At 42.3% G+C, this 26,704-nt stretch overlaps 1 protein-coding gene across 1 annotated transcript in view; it reads right to left on the bottom strand.

Annotated features, from left to right (window-relative positions):
* LYPD8 (LY6/PLAUR domain containing 8) overlaps positions 1 to 26,350 on the bottom strand; it is a 36,936-nt gene extending 10,586 nt beyond the window's left edge. Inside the window, exon 1 of the mRNA XM_030844800.2 lies at positions 26,167 to 26,350. The gene's annotated coding sequence lies outside the window, so the exon portion shown is untranslated. The remainder of the gene's footprint in view (positions 1 to 26,166) is intronic.
* Between the last annotated feature and the right edge of the window lie 354 nt (positions 26,351 to 26,704).

Here is a 26,704-nt window from a genome sequence, read left to right as displayed (position 1 = left end):
ACCGGTTAATGCGTCACAAGCATCCCCTTATCCCAACCTGGTAAAGCGCTCACCTTGATTAGCCCATTTACAGCTGAGGAAACCAAGGCACGTAAGAGAAACATAACAGATTTGCCCAAGGTTACACAGCTGGGACAGGGTCAGAACTCAGAATCAGGTTACATGGGGTTTGTGTGGCTCGGGAAAGGGTCTCAGGTACCCTTGGGAAAGTGTTTGAACTTCACTAAGTCTCAGGGTCCTACAGACAAGACGAGGATAAACTCACTGGGTAAACTTACAGGGTAGAGGGACCACAAAGTCCCTGCCTGCAGGATGCCCTATGCACCTCAGTGAGGGGCCTACAGCTACAGCTGCTGCAGCTTCCAACACCCCAGGCAGTTTGTCTGGCAGTGCTGTCTGGGCAGCCACTGTTGGTGAGAGCTCAGGTCAGCCCAGGATTCTCCCAGCCCCGCCCTCACATTGTGCTGTGTGTGCTCCTGGCTTTGAATGTGGATTTGAGTTCCCTTCTCTCCTGCTGTTCCTGCCACTTCAGATATTCACACTCACTCACACACACGCAGGCACATGCACACACTCATACACACTCTCACACACACACACACACACACACGGGATGGGTGGGGGACTGAGGATTCAGGGGTTGGGGGTACGCATCACACCAACATCTCCAGCCTACAATTAAACCTTAGAGATCCCTGCTCTTGAAGATACTCCTTGTTCATTGCTGTTCACTCTGTGCTGGTCTGTGGCTCAGCTCTCCCTCTTTCCCCAAACTCATGCATTTATTCAATATTTTTGGAGGACCCACCATGCATCAGGCCCACTCCAGGCATTTGGGAGGTATTTGAGCAAAGAGACAGAGACTTTGCCTTCCTGGAGTGTAGTCTAGAGGGGGAGACATGACATAAACAAAGCGATAAATAAGCAAATTACAGGGTAGATTAGAATGCGGTGACTGCTCTGGCAAAGAGACAGAGAAGAGCAAAGGTGAGGGATCAACCATACTGGGGGAAAAGGGGGCACATGATTCAATTTTAAATAGAGAGGTCTGCATTGGTCTCATGGAGAAGGCAAAATTTGGGTCATTTCTACAAGCAGAGCCTCTGGCCATCTCTTGTTTTCTCCTTTCTTCCTCTTCTGTCATCAGTCTGACTACAACAGCAATTTCCAAAACAAAGGTAGCTCTCTCCCTAACAGAATCCTATTCAATCTTCACCATAGCCAGCTGGCAGGGCCCAGTGGGGGAAGTGAGAGCAGGAGCAGCCAATGGGATGTGGGTGGGGGAGGGTCTGAGGATAGAGGAGTTGAAGAGCCCACATACGCTGCCTTTGAGATAACAGCCCTGGGTGTGTGTGGAGGGGGGTGGGGTGGGGGGGTGTTGTGCTCCAGTGTCTAGCCAAGGACAGACCGGAAAATCAATCTGATCAATGTTAATTCTTTTCGGAAGGTCTGGGTCTGAATACAGACTTTGCTCCTCATGTCCCGTAAGTTACTTACTAACCTGGCTTGCTGGTCCTGAGCTTCCCATCTGTAGAAAGAGAACAACAGACTGAAGAAACACCTGCTGATTATTTCATCCTGGAATCCTTACCCTGTTCCATTGTGTTTTTTCCAGTGTCATCTAACAGTAATGCCATGGGGGCATTTGATCTTGTGTGATGCAGTGGCAATCCCTGAGCTGGGCTGTGCATGACCACTAACAGCAGGCCTGGGTCTGCCCCTCCCAAGGCCCTGGGCAAGATGAGTATCATTATCCCTTTGACAGATGAGGAGACTGAGCCACAGAGAGGCCTCTCTTCCAGGTCTTCAGGTACCAGGGCCAACACAGCTTATGTAGGACCAGCCTCTGCCCATAGAGTTGAGAACATCTACCCAGCTCTCCTCCTCCCTGTTCCAGGGTCACCTCTCTGTCATCACTGCGGGGCTATCAGGGTCCAAGGGCTGGGGTCAGTCACAAGGTATTACAAGAAGACACCCCGCTAAAGCAAACCCTCCTGACTAGCCAAGAAGTCCAGGGACCCAAGAGAGACAAGGTCTCAACACACATCCCAACTTTTGCTCCTAAACTAAGCACAGTGGGCACACCTCAGTCACCCTGGCTCCACTATCCCCTTAGAAGAAGACAAGGCTGGCTGTCCTTATGACCACTCTGTGGGGCAATCTGGGACTCACTTGGATCCTGGAGAGTTATCCTAGGGTGTGAACCAGAACCACTGTGGGAAATGGGCTTCTCCCATTTCCCTCGATCATTAGCAGACAAAGCTTTGAGGTGAGTTCTTAGAAGAGTCCACTCTGTTTTGGAATAAACATGCAGAGATGTGCAGCATCAGGGCAGGATGGCCAGAGCAGGAACTCCAACAGGTGTCCAAGCCGAGAGCTAAGCAAAGGGTTCAGTCGAGAACCTCCACCCCTGCTTCGTCTGCTCTCCATCTATGTTTGCTTCTGGGAGCTTTCGTTGACTGGCTTGTTCCTCCACCTTGGAAACGTGAGAACAGGCTAAAAATAATGAAATTGCTGTCCCTAACTGCAGGCACCATGCAGGAGAAATGTGCATGACCTGAGAGATAGTCCATGCTCTGTGTAAGGTGGTAAGCCTCTGAGTCTTGAGTTCCCCTTTTGTCAAATGGGAAAAGCATTGCCACTCACTCCTTAAGAGTAATTCTGAGAGTTAAAGGAGATCTCTTGGACAGACACTTAGTATACATCCATCATGTTGTAGGGACTCCAAAAAATGATTACTCCCACTACAGTTACTGCTCCTAGAGTTTGCACCAGTGACACCACAGCCTAGGGGGACACACCAGGTCACATAGGGCAGGGGTTAAGGTGGGGCCCGACCTCAGAGCACGCTGCTGCCACCTACAGATCGATTAAGCCTGTACCATTAGTTGCAAGTTCTCTGAGTCTCAGTTTCCTCACCTGAGAGAAAAGGGACATCCACAATATCCAACTTTTCATAAAGATTAAGAGGAAACACATGGTGCTCTTTGCATGGGGTATACACGATTATAAATTTGGTCCAAGGACATTTTGCTATGATTACCATCAACTCAGTCACTGACAGTTTTCCTGGGCTTTCTTTGTGGCAGGCAACAAATCAATGTCTAGGACCAAATCAGTAATCATCTCAGGACATTTTCAATATGACCATCTCTCAAAAAACTCCAGGCTCTAAATATATTTTAAGAGTCATGTACCAAAATGTTCATTGCAGCTCTATTTACAATAGCCCAGAGATGGAAACAACCTAAGTGCCCATCATCAGATGAATGGATAAAGAAGATGTGGCACATATATACAATGGAATATTACTCAACCATAAAAAGAAACGAAATTGAGCTATTTGTAATGAGGTGGATAGACCTAGAGTCTGTCATACAGAGTGAAGTAAGTCAGAAAAAAAAAGACAAATACTGTATGCTAACACATATATATGGAATTTAAGAAAAAAAAAATGTCATGAAGAACCTAGGGGTAAGACAGGAATAAAAACACAGACCTACTGGAGAACAGACTTGAGGATATGGGGAGGGGGGAGGGGGAGCTGTGACAGGGCGAGAGAGAGTCATGGACATATACACACTACCAAACGTAAGGTAGATAGCTAGTGGGAAGCAGCCGCATGGCACAGGGATATCGGCTCGGTGCTTTGTGACCACCTGGATGGGTGGGATAGGGAGGGTGGGAAGGAGGGAGACGCAAGAGGGAAGAGATATGGGAACATATGTATACGTATAACTGATTCACTCTATTATAAAGCAGAAACTAACACACCATTGTAAAGCAATTATACCCCAATAAAGATGTTAAAAAAAAAAAAGAATTATTGCATCTGACATTATAAAACCAGTTTGTCTGCCTGATCTACTAATGTGAACTTCCACTGGGTTGGTGAGAAAGAACAGACAGGCCTGGTTTGACACCTGTCTACACCAGTTATGAGCTGTGTAACCTGTTTAGGATTCTCAGTATCTCCATCGAAACAAAGGGACAGAGATGTTCATGGTTGCTCATTCACATAGTGGCTGACACACAAAGAATGGCAGCTGCCTTCCCCCCATCCTTTCTCTGACAATTGAACCTTAAATGTCCTCATTTATTCAACAAATATGTGTTTGGGCATTTACTCTATGCCAGACACTGGGTAGTGTGGTTACAAAGTTAATGAGACATATGAGTTCCTTGCCATCCCTAAAATTTTAAGCTAATAACAACTACAAACAAACAAGGAAACATTTTTTAAGTAAATAGACAAAGATAATTGCAAATTGAAGATTTGTTATGGAAACAAAATGGTAACTGAGTTAGGAAAGAATAGGGTTGAGGCGGGAAGACCTCTCCAAGAGGTGAGAAGGAAACAGGCAAGGGAAGAGGGAGGTCAGATGTCTCCCAGAACAGAGCAAAAAACATGAGCAATAAAGGTTCCTCAGTGAAGAACATGCCTTGCTGAAGGAACTGGCAAAAAGGCACACCAGTGTATTGAAGAATCACAAGGTTACATCCACACCTTACTGAGCTCATTTCAACATTTTATGTTGGCTCTTCTCACAAACAGCTTAGATGAAGTGCAAAGAGTACCAGGCTTTTTGACAGAAAGTGAGAGTTCAAAACCTAGTTTTGCAATTTACTAGTCAGGTGTTAACTTTTATCCATGAATCACAATTCCCTTACATAAAATGGTAAAATTAGTAATACTTACCTGGGAGAAAATGGATGGTGACTCCCTGCCCTTCATCCATGAAATAGAATGGGAAACAATTAATTTGTCACTGGTTTTATCATTCCTAATGAATGTGGTAGGTGAGCACAGGCTCAGAAACAAGACATCCCTTACAGACCATGTCAAGGTTATTGTGTCCATTTGGAGCAAAGTCATGCTGACTGGGAGACTATACTTTCTTAATATAGGATTGAATTACATTGTCTTGAGAAGAATATTAAGACTCAATTTTGCTTTCTAGGTAATGAGTGAGGTAACCTGCAATTTTCCCATTGTTGAAGAGTCTGAACTGATCCCAGCTAACCCCCTCTCCCACTCCGTAGCTCATTCTTCCTCTCTTCAGAACCAACAACCCCGGGCAGAGGACAGCCTCCGTTAGCAGCTGGCCAGAGCCCAAGGTGATAGCATTGGTGAGATTCCAGAAGGGAACAAGGGATGAGATTCTGTGTCTCTAGGGATGCAGTGGAGTTGAGTTTCCCTGGGGAGTGGGAAGGAGGGAAAGCAGAGATAATACTGGAGGCTTCATAGGAAACAGAGGGAGATAAATCAGGGAGGAGTGAGAAGAGGTAGACCCAGAAGAAAGAAGAATCATCCAGGACCCTCCTTCCCTCCTTCTGCTTCCTCTTTGAGACCCAAGACAGAAGTGAGTTGACTCAGGCTCCTTCTGGATGTATCGGTCTACAGCACCCAACAACCTGTCACTGAATGCACCTCCACCAGTGAGCAAAACTGCCCTGCTTCAGAGAGGTGTTACAACCACTTTCTCATCACTCTGATGACAGATGGTAGTGCTGTTTTTGTTTGTTACTTTTCAACATAAAATCTAGAAAATCTATGGCAGCTTCAAATATTTGCTTGGGAAACCGGGGGGGGCAGACAATTCATTCTCTTATTCAGTTTGTCCTAAAGTCAGAAGCTAGAATGGTGAAGGGCCAAGAAGAACTGGCAAGCTTAAAGGAAGAAAAAACAAGTACAAGGGCAGCTGAAGACAGACAATACATAAGGCTATTTCCTGCATCTTTCTTACAAGGCTGCGTCTATATGCTTACTGGTACAGGGACAAGCTTTCCATGCCTTTGGGACTCATTCAAATGGCATACTCCTATAGGGAATACCATGCTACTTCAGAAATTAAAAATGAGTTTTTAAAGGGTGACACAGTGAAAGGCCTATACTGACGCTGGTGGCAATAAGGAAGTATGGAATATAAGGCTTGTTTCTATTTCTGGTTTTCATAGGCGGTGTGATTTTGGTCAAAGTCCTTCCCTCATATGTGCCCCAGGAAAGACACTGATAAGTCCAGAATTCAGTCTAGTTTCAATTGTATTATTTTAACAGAACCAACTGGTCTGAGGCTTCAGTCCCCAGAATTTGAATCTCTTTTCTGAGTACAAATATGGTTCTTGAGATTGGGCAACCTGACCTTAGTGCAGACCATGTGCAAACCCATCACACAAAGCCTTTTAAAACTATCTCATAAGTTAAAATGTATTTGAAAAGTTCATAAGGGAAAAATAAAGACAAAATCCTTGACAAAAGAAAACATGGTCAAAGAAACCTCACATTTTACAAACTGGGTTCCACTTCAGTAATGGCAACATTAGAAGCTCTGTGGATCCCCTCCCCAATGAAATAAGCATAACTGGTGAGAATTATTAAAAATATAACCATGTAAAAAATCTCTGAAATTGTATATACATATATATGTGTGTGTATGTATATATATATATATATATATATATATGTATGTATGTATGTATAACTCAAATAGCAACCATAAGTTGGAGTGTGGCTATACTAATATCAGATAAAAAGGATTTAAAATGAAAAAGTATTGCTGGAGATATATGGGGACTTTTATAATGATAAAAGTATCAATCCATCAGGAAGATATAAGGGTTATGAACAGATGTGTACCTAAGAATACATGAAGATGCCAAACAACTAGCAAGATAGGAACACAACCCCACCCATTAGCAGAGACACTGCCTAAAATCATAATAAGGTCATAGACACCCCAAAACACACCACTGGACGTGGTCTTGCACACCAGAAAGGCAAGATGCAGCCTCATCCACGAGAACACAGGCACCAGTCCCCTCCACCCAGAAGCCTACAAAAACCACTGAACCAACCTTAGCCACTGGGGGCAGACAACAAAAACAATGGGAACTACAAACCTACAGACTGCAAAAAGGAGACCCCAAACACAGTGAGTGAAGCAAAATGAGAAGACAGAGAAATACACAGCAGATGAAGGAGCAAGGTAAAAACCCACCAGACCAAACAAGTGAAGAGGAAACAGGCAGGCTACCTGAAAAAGAACTCAGAGTAATAATAGTAAAGATGATCCAAAATCTTGGAAATAGAATGGAGAAAATACAAGAAACGTTTAACAAGGACCTAGAAGAACTAAAGGGCAAACAAACAATGATGAACAACACAATAAATGAAATAAAAAATTCTCTACAAGAAAACAATAGCAGAGTAACTGAAGCAGAAGGATGGATAAGTGACCTGGAAGACAAAATAGTAGAAAAAACGACTGCAGAGCAGAATAAAGAAAAAAGAATGAAAAGAATTGAGGACAGCCTCAGAGACCTCTGAAACAACATTAAATGCACCAACATTTGAATTATAGGGGTCCCAGAAAAAGAAGAGAAAAAGAAAGGGACTGAGAAAATATTTGAAGAGATTATAGTTGAAAACTTCCATAATATGGGAGAGGAAATAGTCAATTAAGTCCAGGAAGCTCAGAGAACCCCATACATGATAAATCCAAGGAGAAACACTCCAAGGCACATATTAATCAAATTATCAACAATTAAATACAAAGAAAAAATATTAAAGCTGCAAGGGAAGGGCAACAAATAACATACAAGGGAATCCCCATAAGGTTAACACTGATCTTTCACAGAAACTCTGCAAGCCAGAACGGTGTGGCAGGACATATTTAAACTGATGAAAGGGAAAACCTACAACCAAAATTACTTTACCTAGCAAGGATCTCATTCATTGTCAAAAGAGAAATTAAAACTTTTACAGACACGCAAAAGCTAAGAGAATTCAGCACCAACAAACCAAATTTACAACAAGTGCTAAAGGAACTTCTCTAGGCAGGAAACACAAGAGAAGGAAAAGACCTACAATAACAAACCCCAAACAATTAAGAAAATGGTAAAAGGAACATACATAGCGATAATTACCTTAAATGTAAATGAATTAAATGCTCCAACCAAAAGACACAGACTGGCTGAATGGATACAACAACAAGACCTGTATATATGCTGTCCATAAGAGATCCACATCAGACCAAGGGATACATACAGACTGAAAGTGAGGGGATGGAAAAAGATATTCCATGCAAATGGAAATTAGAAAACACTGGAGTAGCAATTCTCATATCAGACAAATTGACTTTAAAATAAGGACTAACACAAGAGACAAAGAAGGACACTACATAATGATCAAGGGATCAATCCAAGAAGAAGATATAACAATTATGAATATTTATGCACCCAACATAGGACCACCTCAATACATAAGGCAAATGCTAATAGCCATAAAAGGGGAAATTGACAGTAACATAATAATAGTAGGGGACTTTAACACCCCACTTTCACCAAAGGACAGATCATCCAAAATGAAAATAAATAAGGAAACACAAGCTTTAAATGACACATTAAACAAGATGGACTTAATTTTTATTTATAGGACATTCCATCCAAAAACAACAGAATACACTTTCTTCTCAAGTTCTCATGGAACATTCTCCAGAATAGATCATATCTTGGATCACAAATCAAGTCTTAGTATATTTAAGAAAATTGAAATCGTGTAAAGTATCTTTTCCAACCACAACACTATGAGACTAGATATCAAAAACACGAAAAAATCTGTAAAAAAATACAAATACATAGAGGCTAAACAATAAACTGCTAAATAACCAAGAGATCACTGAATAAATCAAAGAGGAAGTCAAAAAACACCTAGAAACAGATGACAAAGAAAACACGACAGCCCAAAACCTATGGGATGCAGTCAAAGCAGTTCTAAGAGGGAAGTCTATAGCAATACAATCCTATCTCAGGAAACAAGAAACATCTCAATAAACAACCTAACATTACACCTAAAGCAATTAGAGAAAGAAGAACAAAAAATCCTCAAAGTTAGAAGAAGGAAAGAAATCATAAAGATCAGATCAGAAATAAATGAAAAAGAAATGAAGGAAATGATAGCAAAGATAAATAAAACTAAAAGCTTGTTCTTTGAAAAGATATAAAAATTGATAAACCATTAGCCAGAGTCATCAAGAAAAAAAGGGAGAAGACTCAAATCAATACAATTAGAAATGAAAAAGGAGAAGTAACAACTGACACTGCAGAAATACAAAGGGTCATGAGAGACTACTGCAAGCAACTATATGCCCATAAAATGGACAACTTGGAAAAAATGGATAAATTTTAGAAAAGCACAACCTTCCGAGGCAGAACCAGGAAAAAAATAGAAAATGTAAACAGACAAATCACAAGCACTGAAATTGAAACTGTGATTTAAAATCTTCCAACAAACAAAAGCCCAGGACGAGATGGCTCCACAGGCAAATTCTATCAACATTTCGAGAACAGCTAACACCTATCTTTCTCAAACTCTTCCAAAATACAGCAGAGGGAGGAATACTCCCAAACTCATTCTACAAGGCCACCAACATCCTGATACCAAAACCAGACACCGATGTCACAAAGAAAGAAAACTACAGGCCAATATCACTGATGAACACAGATGCAAAAATCCTCAACAAAATACTAGCAAACAGAGTCCAACAGCACATGAAAGGATCATACATCATGATCAAGTGGGGTTTATCCCAGCAATGCAAGGATTCTTCAATATACACAATTCAATCAATGTGATACACCATATTAACAAATTGAAGGGGAAAAACCATATGATCATCTCAATAGATGCAGAAAAAGCTTTTGACAAAATCCAAAACCTATTTATGATTTAAAAAACCCTCCAGAAAGTAGGCATAGAGAGAACTAAACTCAACATAATAAAGGCCATATATGACAAACTCACAACCAACATCATTCTCAATGGTGAAAAACTGAAACCATTTCCACTAAGATCAGGAACAAGACAAGGTTGCCCACTCTCACCACTATTATTCAGCATAGTTTTGGAAGTTTTAGCCACAGCAATCAGAAAAGAAAAAGATTCCAAGTCGGAAAGCAGAAGTAAAACTGTCACTGTTTGCAGGTGACAAGATACTATACATAAATAATCTTAAAGATGCTATTGGAAAACTACTAGGACTAATCAATTAATTTCATAATGTAGCATGATACAAAATTAAGGCACAGAAATCTCTGGCATTCCTATACACTAATGATGAAAAATCTGAAAGTGAAATCAAGAAAACATTCCCATTTACCACTGCAACAAAAAGAATAAAATATCTAGGAATAAACCTACCTAAGGAGACAAAAGACCTGTATGCAGAAAATTATAAGACACTGATGAAAGAAATTAAAGATGTTACAAACAGATGGAGAGATATACCATGTTCTTGGATTGGAAGAATCAACATTGTGAAAATGACTATACTACCCAAAGAAATCTACAGATTCAATGCAATCCCTATCAAACTACCACTGGCATTTTTCACAGAACTAGAACAAAAAATTTCACAATTTGTATGGAAACACAAAAGACTCCGAATAGCCAAAGTAATCTTGAGAAAGAAAAATGAAGCTGGAGAAATCAGGTTCCCTGACTTCAGACTATACTACAAAGCTACAGTAATCAAGACAGTATGGTACTGGCACAAACACAGAAAGATAGATCAACGGAACAGGATAGAAAGCCCAGAGACAAACCCACGCACATATGGTCACCTTATCTTTGATAAAGGAGGCAGGAATATACAGTGGAGAAAAGACAGCCTCTTCAATAAGTGGTGCTGGAAAACTGGACAGGTACATGTAAAAGTATGAAATTAGAACACTCCCTAACACCATACACAAAAATAAGCTCAAAATGGATTAAAGATCTAAATGTAAGGCCAGACTGTATCAAATTCTTAGAGGAAAGCATAGGCAGAACGCTCTATGATATAAATCACAGCAAGATCCTTTTTGACCTACCTCCTAGAGAATGGAAATAAAAACAAAAATAAACAAATGGGACCGAATGAAACTTCAAAGATTTTCCACAGCAAAGGAAACCATAAACAAGACCAAAAGACAACCCTCAGAATGGGAGAAAATATTTACAAATGAAGCAACTGATAAAGGATTAATCTACAAACTTTACAAGCAGCTCATGCAGCTCAATAACAAAAAACAAACAACCCAATCCAAAAATGGGCAGAAGACCTAAATAGACATTTCTCCAAAGAAGATATACAGATTGCCAATAAACACATGAAAGAATGCTCAACATCATTAATCATTAGAGAAATGCAAATCAAAACTACAATGAGGTATCACCTCACACCAGTCAGAATGGCCATCATCAAAAATTCTAGAAACAATAAATGCTGGAGAGAGTGTGGAGAAAAGGGAACACTCTTGCACTGTTGGTGGGAATGTAAATCGATAGAGCCACTATGGAGAACAGTATGGAGGTTCCTTAAAAAACTACAAATAGAACTATCATATGACCCAGCAATCCCACTACTGGGCATATACCCTGAGAAAACCTTAATTCAAAAAGAGTCTTGTACCAAAATGTTCATTGCAGCACTATTTACAATAGCCAGGACATGGAAGCAACCTAAGTGTCCATCAACAGATGAATGGATAAAGAAGATGTGACACATATATCCAATGGAATATTAGTCAGCCATAAAAAGAAATGAAATTGAGTTATTTGTAGTGAGGTGGATGGACCCAGAGTCTGTCATACAGAGTGAAGTAAGTCAGAAAGAGAAGAAAAATACCGTATGCTAACACATATATATGGAATCTGAAAAAATTTTTAGAAAAAGACCATGAAGAACCTAGGGGCAAGACTGGAATAAAGACACAGACCTATTAGAGAATGGACTTGAGGATACGGGGAGGGGGAAGGGTAAGCTGAGACAAAGTGAGACAGTGGCATGGACATATATACACTACCAAACGTAAACTAGATAGCTAGTGGGAAGCAACCACATAGCACAGGGAGATCAGCTCGGTGCTTTGTGACCGCCTGGAGGGGTGGGATAGGGAGGGTGGGAGGGCGGGAGATGCAAGAGGGAAGAGATATGGGAACATATATATATGTATAACTGATTCACTTTGTTATAAAGCAGAAACTAACACACCATTGTAAAGCAATTATACTCCAATAAAGATGTTTTAAAAAATGGGCAATAGATCTGAACAGAAATCTCACAAAAGTTATGCAGATGAGAAACAAACATATGAAAGTTTATTCAGCATCATAAGTCATTAGAGAAATGCAAATTAAAACAACAATGTGATGCAACTACACACCTATTAGAATGGCTAAAATCCAAAATACTGACAACACCAAATGCTGACAAGGATGTAGAACCACAGGAACTCTCATTCAATTGTTAGTGGGAAAGCAAAATGGTAGGAGTAGGAATTATATCAATAAATCTACAATATACTTAATAACATATGTATGTTCAGGGTACTGGGTCAGGCACCAGAGATCCTGTCTTGTTAACAGCTAATATTTTTGAGTGCTTATCTTTCTCCAGGGAAGTTTATTTTTGTTAGCTGGAATCCTGTACATAGATTATATATATACTCATTAAATACTCATAGAAACACCGTAGGGTAAACCTTATTATTATTTCTATTGTAAGATATGCAAACATGAGTCTCACAGAGGTAAATTAACTTGCTGAATGTAAATGATATAAAGATGTAGAGAGCCAGTGAATTTGGAGAACAGAAGCCATTATCCTGGAGGATAGTGAAAAATGCCAGACCTTCTCTCCTAAGGCTGGTAGGGATTCCCAGAAACACAAAGAGGAGGAAGGGAGTAAGTAGATAAAGACATATTTGAGTATGCTGACATTTTAGGGACTATCCACTAAGATGACCTACTTTATGGCCAACTTTTTCTGTCAAGTCAATTTCCAGGAAATTCCAAGAGAGTTTTAAGACATCAAATTATTTCTGGAGAGAAATCTAGAGCTTGGTGAGAACAGCCCCATAAGACGCAGGTCCTGGGGTTCAGATGACGTTAGCCCCTTATTCCACTCTCAGCCTTCCATTTTCATTTAGACCTTATGAAGATGTGATCAAAGTGCTTAGCATTCAGTAGGCCTCAATAAATCGTAGCTGTTAGCACGTAGCATAGCTTATGATGTTGTGTTCCATTATATTACTGTTTATCATTGCTACCTGGGAGTTAAATTATAAACTCAGTCTGCAATGGGCTGAACCATATATTTGTAAATTCACATCAGACAGAATATCTTCTGGGCCAGTAAGAACTTTTCAAACTCTTTGATCATGACCAATTTTAAGAAATAGATTTCACATTGCAACCCAATACATACACACACCGAAATCAAGCAAGACCCCATGGGGCCTTCCCAAGGACAGAATCCCTATGTCCTCCACCTCTTGTTTGTAAAATACTTCTAGCCTCTGAGACCTTCCTGAGTTCCAAAGAGCAAATTTAATCAGAAAAGTTAACCAGTCAAGCAAGACAAAATAATAATAGTTTAGCCATAAAACAAAGTCAAGGATTGTTAGTTCCTCCTCAAGGGCTATAGATAATATCCAGAGCCATATCCTTGAGTTGTTTTAGAGATACCAAAACCCCCACCAGCTGGAAAAAGTTAACCAGAAGGTTGATGATTGTGATATGCAAAACATCACACTGTTATCTAACCATCAGCCAATCAGAAAATTGTGAACAAACTGATCATGCACCCTGTGACACTCTCCCTCACACTGTGTTTAAAAACTCTTCCCTAAAAGCCATTGAGGAGTTTGGGTCTTTTGAGCATGAGCTGCCCATTCTCCTTGCTTGGCACCCTACAATAAACGCTGTACTTTCCTTCACCACAACCAGATGTCAGTAGATAGGCTTTGCTCCATGTTAGGTGAGCAGACCCAACTTCAGTTCAGTGAAAACACAACTTGAATAAGTTTCATAAAATAATACTTAATCCTTAGTACAAGCAATCTAATATTCTCTATTCTATTTCCTCTTTTGTTTTGTTTTGCTTTGCTTTGTTTTGTTTTTTCTATACTGATGGACAGAAAGTATGGCAATTATGATCACAGACTCTAGGGACAGCCCAATTGGGTTTAAATTCTACTTCTGAAGTTGAAGGATACAAAATTGACAAACAGAAATCAATTGCATTTCTATACACTAAGGATGAAATAGCTGAAAAAGAAATAAAGAAAACTATTCTGTTCACAGTAACATAAAAACAATAAAATACTTCAAAATAAGTTTAACCAAGGAAGTGAAATATCTGTACATGAAAACCACAAAACTTGCTGAAAGAAATCAAAGAAGATGCAAACAAATGGAAAGACATCCTGTGTTCATAGATCAGAAGAATTAATATTGTTAAAATGTCCATACTACCCAAATCCATCTATAGATTCAATGCAATCTCCATCAAAAAACCAATGACATTTCTCACAGAAATAGAAAAAACAATCCTAAAATTTGTATGGAACCACAAAAGACTCCAAATATCAAAAGCAATCCTGAGAAAAAAGAAGAAAGCCAAAGGTATGACACTTTCTGATTTCAAACTATACTACAGAGCCACAGTAACAAAAACAGTATGGTACTGGCACAAAAATAGACACATAGACCAATGGAACATAATAGAGGGCCCAGAATTAAACTCCTGTTTATACAGTCAACTAATACTCAACAAGGAAGCTAAAAGCATCCAATAGGGAGAGGATAGTCTCTTTAACAAATGTTGGGAAAACTGGACAAACACGTGCAGAGCAATAAAATTGGACCCCACAAAATTACTCACAAAAATTAACTCAAAATGAATGAAAAACTTAAACATAAAACCTGATACTATAAAACTCCAAGAAGAAAGGTTAGGGAAAGAAAAACCACTCCTGGACAGTGGTTTTGGAAATGATTTTTTAGGATATGATGCCAAAAACACACACAAAAAAGCAAAAATCAGCAATTGGGACTACACAAAACTTAAGAGCTTTTGCAAAGCAAAAAGCAAACAAACAAACAAAAACCACTTACAAAATAAAAAGATAACCTACAGAATTGGAGAAAAATTTTGCAAACCATATATTGGATGAGGTGTTAATATCCAAAATATATAAAGAACTCATACAACTCAGAATCCAAAAAATCCAGTTAAAAAATGGACAGAAGAACTAAATAGACATTTTTCCTAAGAAGACATCCAAATCACCACAGGCACATGAAAATATGCTCAACATCACTAAACATCAGGGAAATGCAAATCAAAACCACAATGAGATACCACCTAACACTTATTAGAATGGCTATCATCAAGAAGACAAGAGATATGTTGTCAAGGACATGGAGAAAAGGGAACCCTTATAAACTGTTAGTGGAAATGTAAATTAGTTTAACCACTATGGAAAACAATATGAAGGGTCTTCAAAAAATTAAAAATAGATCTACCATATGTGACCCAGCAATTCCACTTCTGGATGTATACCCAAAGGAAATGAAAACAGGATATCAAATATATATGTACACTCCCATGTTTATTGCAGCATTATTCACAAAAGCTAAGATATGGAAACAATCTAAATGCCTATCAACAGATGAATGGATAAAGGAGATGTTTTATACATATATATATAACATGTAATGAAATATTATATATAATGGATATTATATACATATTATATATACATAATGGAATATTATTCAGCCATGAGAAAGGAGGACATCCTGCCATTTGCAAAAACAACATGGATGGACCTTGAGCACATTATGCTAAGTGAGATAAGTCAGACAGAGAAAGACAAATACTGTATGATATCACTCATATGTAAAAATTTTAAAAACCTAACTTGTAAAAACAGAGAATAAAATGGTAGTTACCAGGTGTGTGTGGGGGGGTGAAGAGACAGGACAAATGTTGTTTAAGGCTATAACTTACAACAAGTAGTAAATAAGCCCTAGAGATACAATGCACAATACAGTGAATATAGACAACAATATTGTATTATTATAATCATCAAACTTGCTAAGAGACTAGGACTTAATTATTCCAACTACTTAAAAGAAAGGATAATTATGTAATGTGATAGAGGTGCTAATTATCCTTACAGTGGAAATCATATCAATGTATAGAACCAAAATGTTGTAACTCTTAAATTTACAAAATATTATATGTCAAATATATTTCAATATAAATAAATAAATATCCCAGTTCTGCCAGGTATTAACTCTGTGACTTAAGGGCTCTGTGCCTTAGTTTCCCCTTGTGAAAACTGGAAATAATAATAGCCCTACTCATAGGGTGGACATGAAGGTTAAATGAGGAAATACATGTAGAGCACTTCAGACAGAGCTTGACAGTGAGGGATGTTTACATGTTTGTACAGTGACAATAATTACTATTTGTAAAAGCTAGTCAAGACCCACTGTATTGACTTTATGACTCAGTAACAGGTCAGAGCCAGTAGTTTAGAAACCATAGCTAGGGGCTTCCCTGGTGGCGCAGTGGTTGAGAGTCCACCTGGCGATGCAGGAGACGTGGGTCCATGCCCCGGTCCCGGAGGATCCCACATGCCGCGGAGTGACTGGGCCTGTGAGCCATGGCCGCTGAGCCTGCGTGTCCAGAGCCTGTGCTCTGCAACAGGAGAGGCCACAACAGTGAGAGGCCCGTGTACCGCAAAAAAAAAAAAAAAAAAGAAACCATAGTCTATACTATAACCTGGACTGAGACCTTCAGATCTGAATAGGCTGCCCAGCCACACAGCACCCAAGGAGGGCAGTGTCTGCAGCCAGTGTGAGCAGGCTCCCAAGCGAGCAGTCAGCAGAGCTGGACCCTGTCACACAGATGTCACCAGGCTGTCTGCACCCTCACGTCATGGTAGTATCCCCTCTCTGTGATTCACAGCTTACCAGGACACCTTAGGACCATCTGCTACCTTTCAGTCCTTGCTCACTGAATAGAGAGGCTGCATTGGTGAAGAAGAAGCTGCTCCTTATGATAACATAAAAGGGGGATATGTCAGTGGCAAGATTTCCTTATTCTGCTAACTAGGGCCAGAGACAGAGAATTCGGAGCCTACAGTCAGGGAAGAGGAGGTCTGCTGAGGTGCTCTCACTTTCTTTCCAGGGAGAGGGGTGCCTTACATTAATGGAGAAAGCTAGGGGCCAAAGAGCCATTCTGCAAGGGCCCCTGCCAAGGACCACTGCTGACATCGGCTCAGAGAAGGCTGCAGTGTTGATGAGACCTCATGCAACGAGAAAAGTAAGGTGTTAGTAACATTGCATGTGACAGTAGAAAAACCAGTGGGAAGGAAGAACCTTAAAAAGTTGCATCTTTTCCATCTTTGACACTCCTGAAAGTGACCCCTTGGCCCCAGCAGCAGCGCTTCTCACACCCCTGATTCATACCCCTTCACAGTGCCCAGGCATTTGAATCTAATGCTGGCTTGACCCAGAGGAAGCAGGAGTCCATGAAGACAGCCATTCTGTGTGTCAGAAAGGAAAGTTAACAGCCCTGGGATCACTTCTGTCATCCAGAAAGCAGAAATTTTCTCACAAATGTCAGTGTCACATATGAAGGACCAAGGAGCCAACCTATTGGCCATGATGTGACAATCTGAGCAGCAAATATTAATATATAAGCAAGACTCTGAAAGACCATGAGTTCACAGTGACCCTCAAAGAAAAAAGTTCAGCCAGTGGAAGGTAATATGTTTCATTTCTATCCAGTTTACCAAGTAGGGAAGGGTAATAGCCTGGATAACGGGCCCCAAATATATTAGTTCCTAATCCCTGGAACCTTAGAATGTTACCTTAGATAGCAAAGACTTTGCAAATGTGATCAAGTTAAGGATCCTGCATTGGGATCCTGGGTGATGTGGGTGGACCCTAATTGCCATCACAAGTGTCCTTATAAGATACAGGCAGGAAGAGATTTGACACAGAGAAGAGGAGAAGGTGATGTGTTTGTGAAGGCAGAGATTGGAGGGATGCAGCCTCAAGCCAAGGGATGCCAGCAGTCAGAAGCTGGAAGAGGCAAGAGATGGATTCTCTCCCAGAGCCTCTGGAGGGGGTGTGACCCTACCAACACTTGGATTTCAGTCCAGGGAAACTGATTTCAGGCTGCTGGCCTCCAGAACTGTGAGGGAATAAATTTACGTTGTTTTGAGCCACAGCTGAATGGTAATTTGTTACAGCAGCCACAGAAAGCTGATACAGGAAGTGTTCACGGGAAATGGGTTTTTGCTTCTTCTGCTAAGTACAGACTTACAATGGTTTGACTCATGTTTTTTTGACTTCACAATGGTGCAAAAGTAATACGCATTCAGTAGAAACCATACTTTGAATTTTGATCTTTTCCTGGGCTAGCAATATGTGGTACTATACTCTCTCATGATGCTGGGCAGTGGCGGTGAGCCACAGCTCCTAGTCAGCCATGCAGTCATGAAAGTAAACAACCAATACACTTAGAACCATTCTATACCCGTACAACCATTCTGTTTTTCACTTTCAGTGCTATATTTAATAAATTACAAGAGGTATTCAATACTTTATTATAAAATAGATCTTGTGTTCTTTGATTTTACCCAACTTTAAGCTAATATTAGTATTCTGAGAACATTTTTTAAAATTTTATTCTTTTTTATGGCTGAGTAGTATGTCATTGTGTGTGTATATATATATATATATATATATCGCATCTTCTTTTTTTAATATTTATTTATTTGGTTGCATCAGGTCTTAGTTGAAGCACATGGTATCTTTGTTGTGGCATGTGGGATCTTTCTTTGCAGTGCATGGACTCTTCCTTGCAGCACGTGGACTTCTTTCTAGTTGTGGCATGGGCTCAGTAGTTGTGGCACACAGGCTTAGGTGCCCCGCGGCATGTGGGATCTTTTTACCCCCACCAGGGGTCAAACCCGTGTCCCCTGCATTGGAAGGTGGATTCTTAACCACTGGACCATCAGGGAAGTCCCAGTGTTCTGAGAACTTTTAAGGTAGGTTGGACTAAGCTATGATGTTTGGTAGGTCAGATGTATTAAATGCATGTTCTACTTATGACATTTTCAGCCTACAGTGGGTTTATTGGAACTTACCCCTTGTAAGTTGAGGAAAATCTGCACAGGTCATTTTCTGTATAAGCAGGAGGAGGGGAAAAGATTAGGATCTAACTCTAAATGTACCAAATAGAAGCAGATAAAACAAGATGAACCAGGAGGAGGGGGTTCAAGAGTGTGTTCCACAGGGAAGAAGGAGCCAAGTTCCTAAAGGAAAGCTCGTTCACCTAGATTCAATGCCCTGACAAAGATCCTCTCCCTGACCAAATTCTAGCCAGGCTCCTCTTCTCCACTGGACCTCACCCTGGCCTATAAAGACTTGCACAAAACCCCAACATAGTTTCTAACGGCTCAAGATCACAACCCTAGGATGACCCCAACTTAAAAATCCCTACTGAGAAAACCCAAGGCTGCCAGAAGAATTGACTGCTCCAGACAGCACCTGTTTCCCAACCTGTGTGGGAGGGCAGCGGCCTAACTTCTATAAGCACCAGTTAGCTAACGCAGATGGGCTTCACATGGACCAATCCCCTCTTTACTATTTTTGTAATTTTTCACTTCCCTGTCTCTGCTCAAGCCCCTGGACCCCTCAATTCCCCATCCCTAGTCCCTCATTCTCTCTTTAAAACCTCCTATCACCCCTGTACAAATCAAAGTTGAGTTCAATTCATGCTGGACTCTTTTCCCTACTGAAATTGTATATTACTGATTAAAATCTGTCCTTACCACTTTAGCTAGTCCAGGTTTCTTTATCTTTGACTCCTACACATCCTGGAAATTGGATCCTCCAGGGCCCACTGATTATAACAGAATACTGAGGAGGATTCCAGGGTGTTTAACTCTGCTAGCAGGTCAAGTCTCCATACCACATTGATCAGGCTCTTAGATACACAGCACTGGCCAAGTCAACACCAAGAGAACACAACTGGGGAAAGACTACATTGTAAAAACAAAACAAGAGGGCTTCCCTGGTGGCGCAGTGGTTGAGAGTCCGCCTGCCGATGCAGGGGACACGGGTTCGTGCCCCGGTCCGGGAAGATCCCACATGCCGCGGAGGGGCTGGGCCCGTGAGCCATGGCCACTGAGCCTGCGCGTCCGGAGCCTGTGCTCCACAACGGGAGAGGCCACAACAGTGGGAGGCCCTCGTACCGCAAAACAAAACAAAACAAAACAAGACAAAACAAAAAATTTATGAGAACAGTGTGGACTTTAAGGTCTCACTGACATGTTTAATGGAGATCACTTAAGAGAGGTAGTTTTGAATCACCTGGAACTACATACATATGTCAGGACCCAATGAGAGCTACCTGCTCAGCTACCCAGAGCAAGGACGTGGCTGGAAGGATACCATTTCTGCTTTAAAGTTCTGGTAGGATTACAGCATGATGAGGAGGAGTAAGAATAGTGATATTCATGAGACCCGAGGGAGGCAAACCCTAAGAAAGAGTAGGACAAAAAGGAAGAAAAGGTAAACAATTATCCTTCAATTCCTGGCGTTAGAGCAGTTAGAAGCAGTGCTGGTGTCCCCACAATGGTGGACTTTGCAATCCTATAAAGCTGTGCATACCTTCTCAGTGCACTAAAAGGATTAAATTGTTTCACAGGCAGCTGACACATCAGGCTGTGACTAATTCAACACGTAGAAGTGTTTTGTTCGTTTTACAATGAATGCATTTGGGGAAATGTAATTTGTTAACCCCAAGTACAGATATTTAGATGATTGATGATTGTTTGCTATGTTTAAAAAAAGCTAATTGTTAGCATAAGATTAGCGACGTGGGTATTAAATAGCATGTGTCGGGCCTCAGGCAATACAGAATCCTCTCCACTGATGAACTCTAGGAGGTGTGAGGTGTGATGCACAACTTTACTTTTTCCTTCTTAGAAAGAGAGAGGCTGGGGAGGAGGAAGGGAGTTTCCAGAGTTCTGATGGGAAAGGATGAACGGAAGGCTTATCTGTACTTAGCCCCACACCCAGGCAATGGCCAATGTGACTGGGTGGAGGAGAGAGCCTCAGGATCATCCTTACTTGGGGTGGGGTAGGTAGGAGGGTGGAACACTGGATTTTGTTTCTCTCTCTAGGCAGAGCAAGTGGGGAGAGGTACACAGGTCCCAAGTGCTGCCTCTCCTCTTTGCCCCTAACCCTAATTCCCACTCAGCAACTTCTCAAAAGTGTATTCTTCCCGGGGTTCCATCTGAGCTCAAAGAGCAAGGCAGCTGGGTGGGGGTATCAAATCCAAGATATCATGTCCTGTCTGCCCTATGTGCACCAGCTTGGGGCCTCCAGAGCTCACTGAAGCTGTGAAGGGGCAGAGGTAGGACTCAACAACAAGGCTACTGACTCCAAACCAACCCCAAGACCACAGCTGCCCCCATCACCCATCCTACTGCTGCCTGCTCCTGGCAGACACAGCTTGGATCCCCAGAACCTTCTACAGTGGTCCCAACACATGTTTTATCCATGCTTCACATAGATCTCAGGCCACTCTGGAGATCTCATGAAGACATCAGGCCCTCCCATCCCCTCCCCCCACCATTTCCATATGGGTGGCATCTGCTTACAGTAAAAGCCAAGGGCAGGTAAAGGAGCAGGTTAATCATTTAGAGCATTTCCCTGTACATTTATGATGGAGTTACTGTGAAACTCATGGGCCTCAGCATACAGAAGACCATCTCCAGAGAATTCCTGGCAACAGCCCTGCAATCAGATTATGGAGCCCTGGTTGAAACACAGCTTCCTCAGTAGCAGTGGTGAGGGGTGGGAGGAGTGTCAGTCCTCTCAACTGTTCTTTGGGGTAAGGTTGCTCTCAGCTGGGTTTGACATCTATAAGCTAGAAAAAAATTAAGATCACACAAACACACACATTAGGCCCAAAAAACTCAACCTTCCCCCAGGGGAGCCCCTCTCAAACATGGTGTTTTCTACAGGTTTCCAATGAGCTTTGAGGTGTGTCCAAAGCAAACTTTAATAACTGAAGAACCGCCCCCCACCCCACCCACTGAGGAGGACTCAAGGTCACCTTTTCCTCAGGCCCAGAACTCTCCCTCTCCAGAGTGCCATTCTGGTGTCTCCATCTCAACCAGGATATTGATGGGGAACTGAAATTCAACACCACTCCAGCTAAGCTCAACTTGGCTTCTCAAACCTGTTTATTCTCCTATTCCCTCTCCCATTGTAGGCACTGGTACTGTAATCCAGCCAGTCAGCCACTCCAGAAACCAGAGTCATCTTAAATTGTTCCATCTCCTACTAATGTTTCTGGCCTCTTAACTGGGACATACACAGTCCCAAGCTAGCTCACCAGACCACAGTTCTAATTTCTGTTGAGGTTTACCTCTTTATGAGGGAAGAAGATCAAAGAGCTTCTCTCCAGCACCAAAGGAGACTAGCACATATCTGTCCCCTTCTTGGTTTCCACACCCACGCTGTGGTGCCCTCTTCACCCTCAGCCCCACTCCCTCCGCCTCCCCTTCGGCCGCACATTTCTGACATGAGCTCAGACTTAGTTGAGCAGCAATAATCCCCATGCTGGCCAGTTACTCAAACTGGGAAGTGGGTGCCCATGTAGCCTGCCAGTGCTTCCAGCCTGGAAGATTAAGGTGAGGATAGCCATGTCCATAGTGAGCACCAGCTACAGTCTAACAGGGGAAGGCAATTCCAGGCACCCATCTGTAAGGGGAGGCTCAACCAGAAGGGGTATCACTGTGGAGTCAAACAACCTGCCGCTAGGGCCTCCAGTTTATCCTCCCCATAGCCAGCACCCAAATACAATCCTTCCTGCTGGCTGCACCCACATGTGTACCCATCCATGGAAGCTCTGTAACCTCTCTCTTCCCACCAAAACTGCTCTTGGGAGCAACTTGAGATCTGCATTCACACCACTGTGAATCAGAGCCGCTGAATTCCCCCCAGCCCCAGGGACTTGCACATGTGAAGCACCTGTCACTATGGATTTCCAGCTTGGAAGTTTCTAAGAGAGAGGGGCTCCCATCTCCCACCTCCAGGAGAGACTGATCCAGGCCAACATGAGGTGGATACAGAGGGACACAGTGTGTGGCCCAGGCCCTGAGAGGCAGAGGCAGGGGCCTGTTCTTAGCCTCATTCCCTGATCATAGCCTGAGACACATCCCCTCACCTGGCCAGGCAGCAGCACGCAGCGGCACTGTGCAGGGAGAAGCACACCCTTTGCAGGAGGCTTGGGCAGAGCAAAGAGACACCACATGTCTGACAAAGTTCTTTGTAAACTGTGGAGAACCAGAGCTGTGAATGGTTTAGTGTGTGCCCTGTGATGATAATGACAGGAGAGACTGCCATTGTTGAGGGGATGGAAAAGCTTCCTGAAACAATAAACACACAGACATCAGCGTTCATGTTACTTGAGCCCTACAGTGAGCCCATCACTAGTGCTTTCTCCTTTGATTCTGAGAACTGAATGTCCATGCTTCATGGGGGCAGCAGAGTGTGACAAATGTCACCTTTTGCCGAAGCAAGGATTCATGGTCATACTACCCTGCACAGAGTGGGGAATGTCAATCCAACATATACCCAGGAGGGCTAGAACAGAAATAAAGTCACTGGATTTTGGAATCAAAAGAATCTGAATTCAAACTCAGCCCCTAACTGTGCAATAGGTGCTCATGATTTGGCCTTTCCAAACCTCAATGTTTTCATCAGTGTAGTGACAATAATAGCAGTAGCTGCTACTTATTGATCATTCACTACATACCAAACATGGCACTAAATATTTTACATTTCACTGGATTGACCAAAGAGCTATGAGTTGGATGTTATCATGAGGGAAATAATATCTTCCTTAGGGTAATGTTATAAGAACCAAATGAGGTAATATATGCAAACCATAGTTGGTGCTTTAAAAACTGCAATTGAGTCCAGCTCTGTGAAAGATATGGTAGGAGGTGGGGAAGAAGCAGAGTAGGAGGAGCTTAAGAAAAGAAGTACAAAACTTAGATGTAAACTTCAAGAAAGTTATAGACAGTTGGGAAGATAAGACATGAGTGCGTGAACCAGAAAATTGTGAGACGCTCTCCCTGCCATGGGAGAGTAGAATTTCTCTAAGGAGGGATACAAACAGATTTTGAGGAAGCAAAGAATAAAGAAGAGGGAATACCAAGCTGGGGGAAAAGTAAGCCAAGATATGAAAACAGGTGGAGACTTTAGGGTCATGTGCTGGTGAGGGCCTGGACAAGAGTTCCTGCTATTTCACATTGTACTCTGCTATCTCAGGGCAGACCATGAGTCACTCCCCTGACAGATCTTGGCTCTTCACATAGTTGCAATCAGCTCCAGCCAACACCAGACTTAGCACTCGTCAAGTCCAAGCTCCTCTTTTTCAGATGAGGAATCTGAGGCTCAGAGAAGATACAAAGCTTGGCTGATGCTGAAAGAGAGCTATCTAGGTCTTCTGATTCCCTCTAATGCCCATCGTCCCCACCACTAATTGCCATCAACATCAGGAGAGCCAGAGAAGGCTCACCCTACCTTGCAGCTGCCCCACTTCCCCAATTCTGAGAGGAATAGATAGCCAAAAGCTTGCTCTTGCATCCAAGTAGGGTCTGGGAGACAATACTAATATTTCCAGAGATTCACGGACCCTCCTGGGGTAGATTATACTCTCCTGTCTCATTGATGGCAGGTCATATGACTTGCTAGTGTGTGATAGTTTTCCATTCTCTCTCTCTCTCTCTCATATTTTGTCGTAGTAAAATACACATAACAAAATTTACCTTCTTAACCATTTTTGTTTTTTTGCGGTACACGGGCCTCTCACTGTTGTGGCCTCTCCCATTGCGGAGCACAGGCTCCGGACGCGCAGGCTCAGTGGCCATGGCTCATGGGCCCAGCCGCTCCGCGGCATGTGGGATCTTCCTGGACTGGGGCACAAACCCGTGTCCCCTGCATCGGCAGGCAGACTCTCAACCACTGAGCAACCAGGGAAGCCCCTTCTTAACCATTTTTAATTGCACAGTCCAGTGGTGTTAATCACCATGCTCTCTTTTCTCTCCATCATGACAACCAGCAATTCCTTAAATAGGGTCTTCTCCATCAGCCTGGGTCCCAGGTTAAAATGACATGGAGAGGAAATGCAACTGACTCAGATAGCATGAGCAAGGAATACATCTTTGATGTTGTAGCTTCCAGCATCTTGGGGTTGCTTGTTACACCAGCAGTACCTAACCTCTCCTGGCTGATACACAGGATAACACACTGTCATCTCCAACTCGCTATTCACACTGCTGTCTAAAGACCATGAAGTTTCCATGTCATAGCATCTGACTTGAACAAAAGTAGAAGATACTGTTTCTACCCTCTAAAATCTCAAGATGCATGATAGAGACCAGGAATGGAACTAGCTGGAAAGCAAGGGCAAATGCATACAACTGAACAAGTGCATTCATCAGCATGGGCATGTTGAAAAGGACTGATCCTCCAGGCTGCTGAGAAAGGATTTTCTTCAGAAGGGAGTCTTTTGAGACTGGGTGTCACATCCAGTCTTCTCAAACTAAAGAGAAAGACAGGGAGGAGGAAAGCCAGGGTAGGGGAAAATAAGTTTCTTAATCACTGACTATCATCTCAGGCAGGGGTTTTATTGCTATCTATCCCTGATAACATGTGGGTAGACATCTATCAAAGAGATGTGATGGTGTCAAGTTGTCCAGTCCTGACCTGGGACCACCCACCACTTTCACAATCCCCGGCAGCTTGTCTCCAGGAGAACAGGGTCTTAGAGTATCCAAGGCCTCTGCTACTTGCTAACAAGAGACAGATGGTGTTTGCACTTCTTTCAAAGACAGATCTGTGTCATGTGAAGGTGGAGGAGGAAATAAGAGCTCTACAAACATACTCAATCTCTCTTTATGGTACCCATTTATATACCTGGCAGCTGTCCAACTCATCAAAATCCCACTCTTCCTGAACATGTAAAATGGGTGGAAAAATGACTTGGGTCAAAGTTTAAGGAGCCAGGTAAGGGCCCAGAGGTGATAGAGTCAGGCTGAGCATAGGCAGTGTCCACCCTAGAGAAGGGTGACCAACTATGCAGCTCCCCCTCATCTTTGGGACCCTGGTGGACCCATCAGTATCTATTATGCCCTTTGTAAGATCCTGAGCATAAGGAAAATATAAAAGCTTACAGTTTTCTTACCTGGACTCTGGAGCCAGAGCACCTGAGTTCAAAGCAGCTAGAACAGTACCTGCAAGACTAGATCTGAAGAAGGTTTAGCTTCAGTTGCTGCCACAGTGCTCTCACCCATCATTTCCCATGGAGCTCATAAGCCAGGAACACAGATGTGCAGGAGTGGTCTGAGTCTGAGGCTTGGAATAAGTGAGATTCAGATGGGGCCATGGGCCCTTGGTCTGTGGAAGTCCCACTTCCCGGGACCTGCAGGGAAAATAAAGAGGCAGTTGTCATATGTGAAGAAACCACTGGACCAACCATGAAGATCCCATCCCTGAGTCCCAGCTTTTTTCTTTAGTTCAAGAGGTAGAGATGGAATTTATCAAAAGCCACAGCTTGGGGGCTAGGAGCGAGGTTTCATCCCAAGGCCCACATTTGTTCATCTGAGAAGTGAGTGAGTCAAAGTAAGGATGTACGGCAGAGCATCTGGTGGAAAGGAGCAGGGCTGCAGGGCCTGATGTGCAGGGCATACTGCCCTATCTTGTGACACTTGCAGCAGCCCTGCAAGGAGACCCTAGGAGACCAAGGTTACAGTGCAGGTCCGGGCTGAGGTC

Source organism: Globicephala melas, chromosome 3 (assembly GCF_963455315.2).
Source record: "Globicephala melas chromosome 3, mGloMel1.2, whole genome shotgun sequence".
NCBI classification, from domain to species: domain Eukaryota; kingdom Metazoa; phylum Chordata; class Mammalia; order Artiodactyla; family Delphinidae; genus Globicephala; species Globicephala melas.
This window is presented reverse-complemented; position numbering and strand designations above follow the sequence as displayed.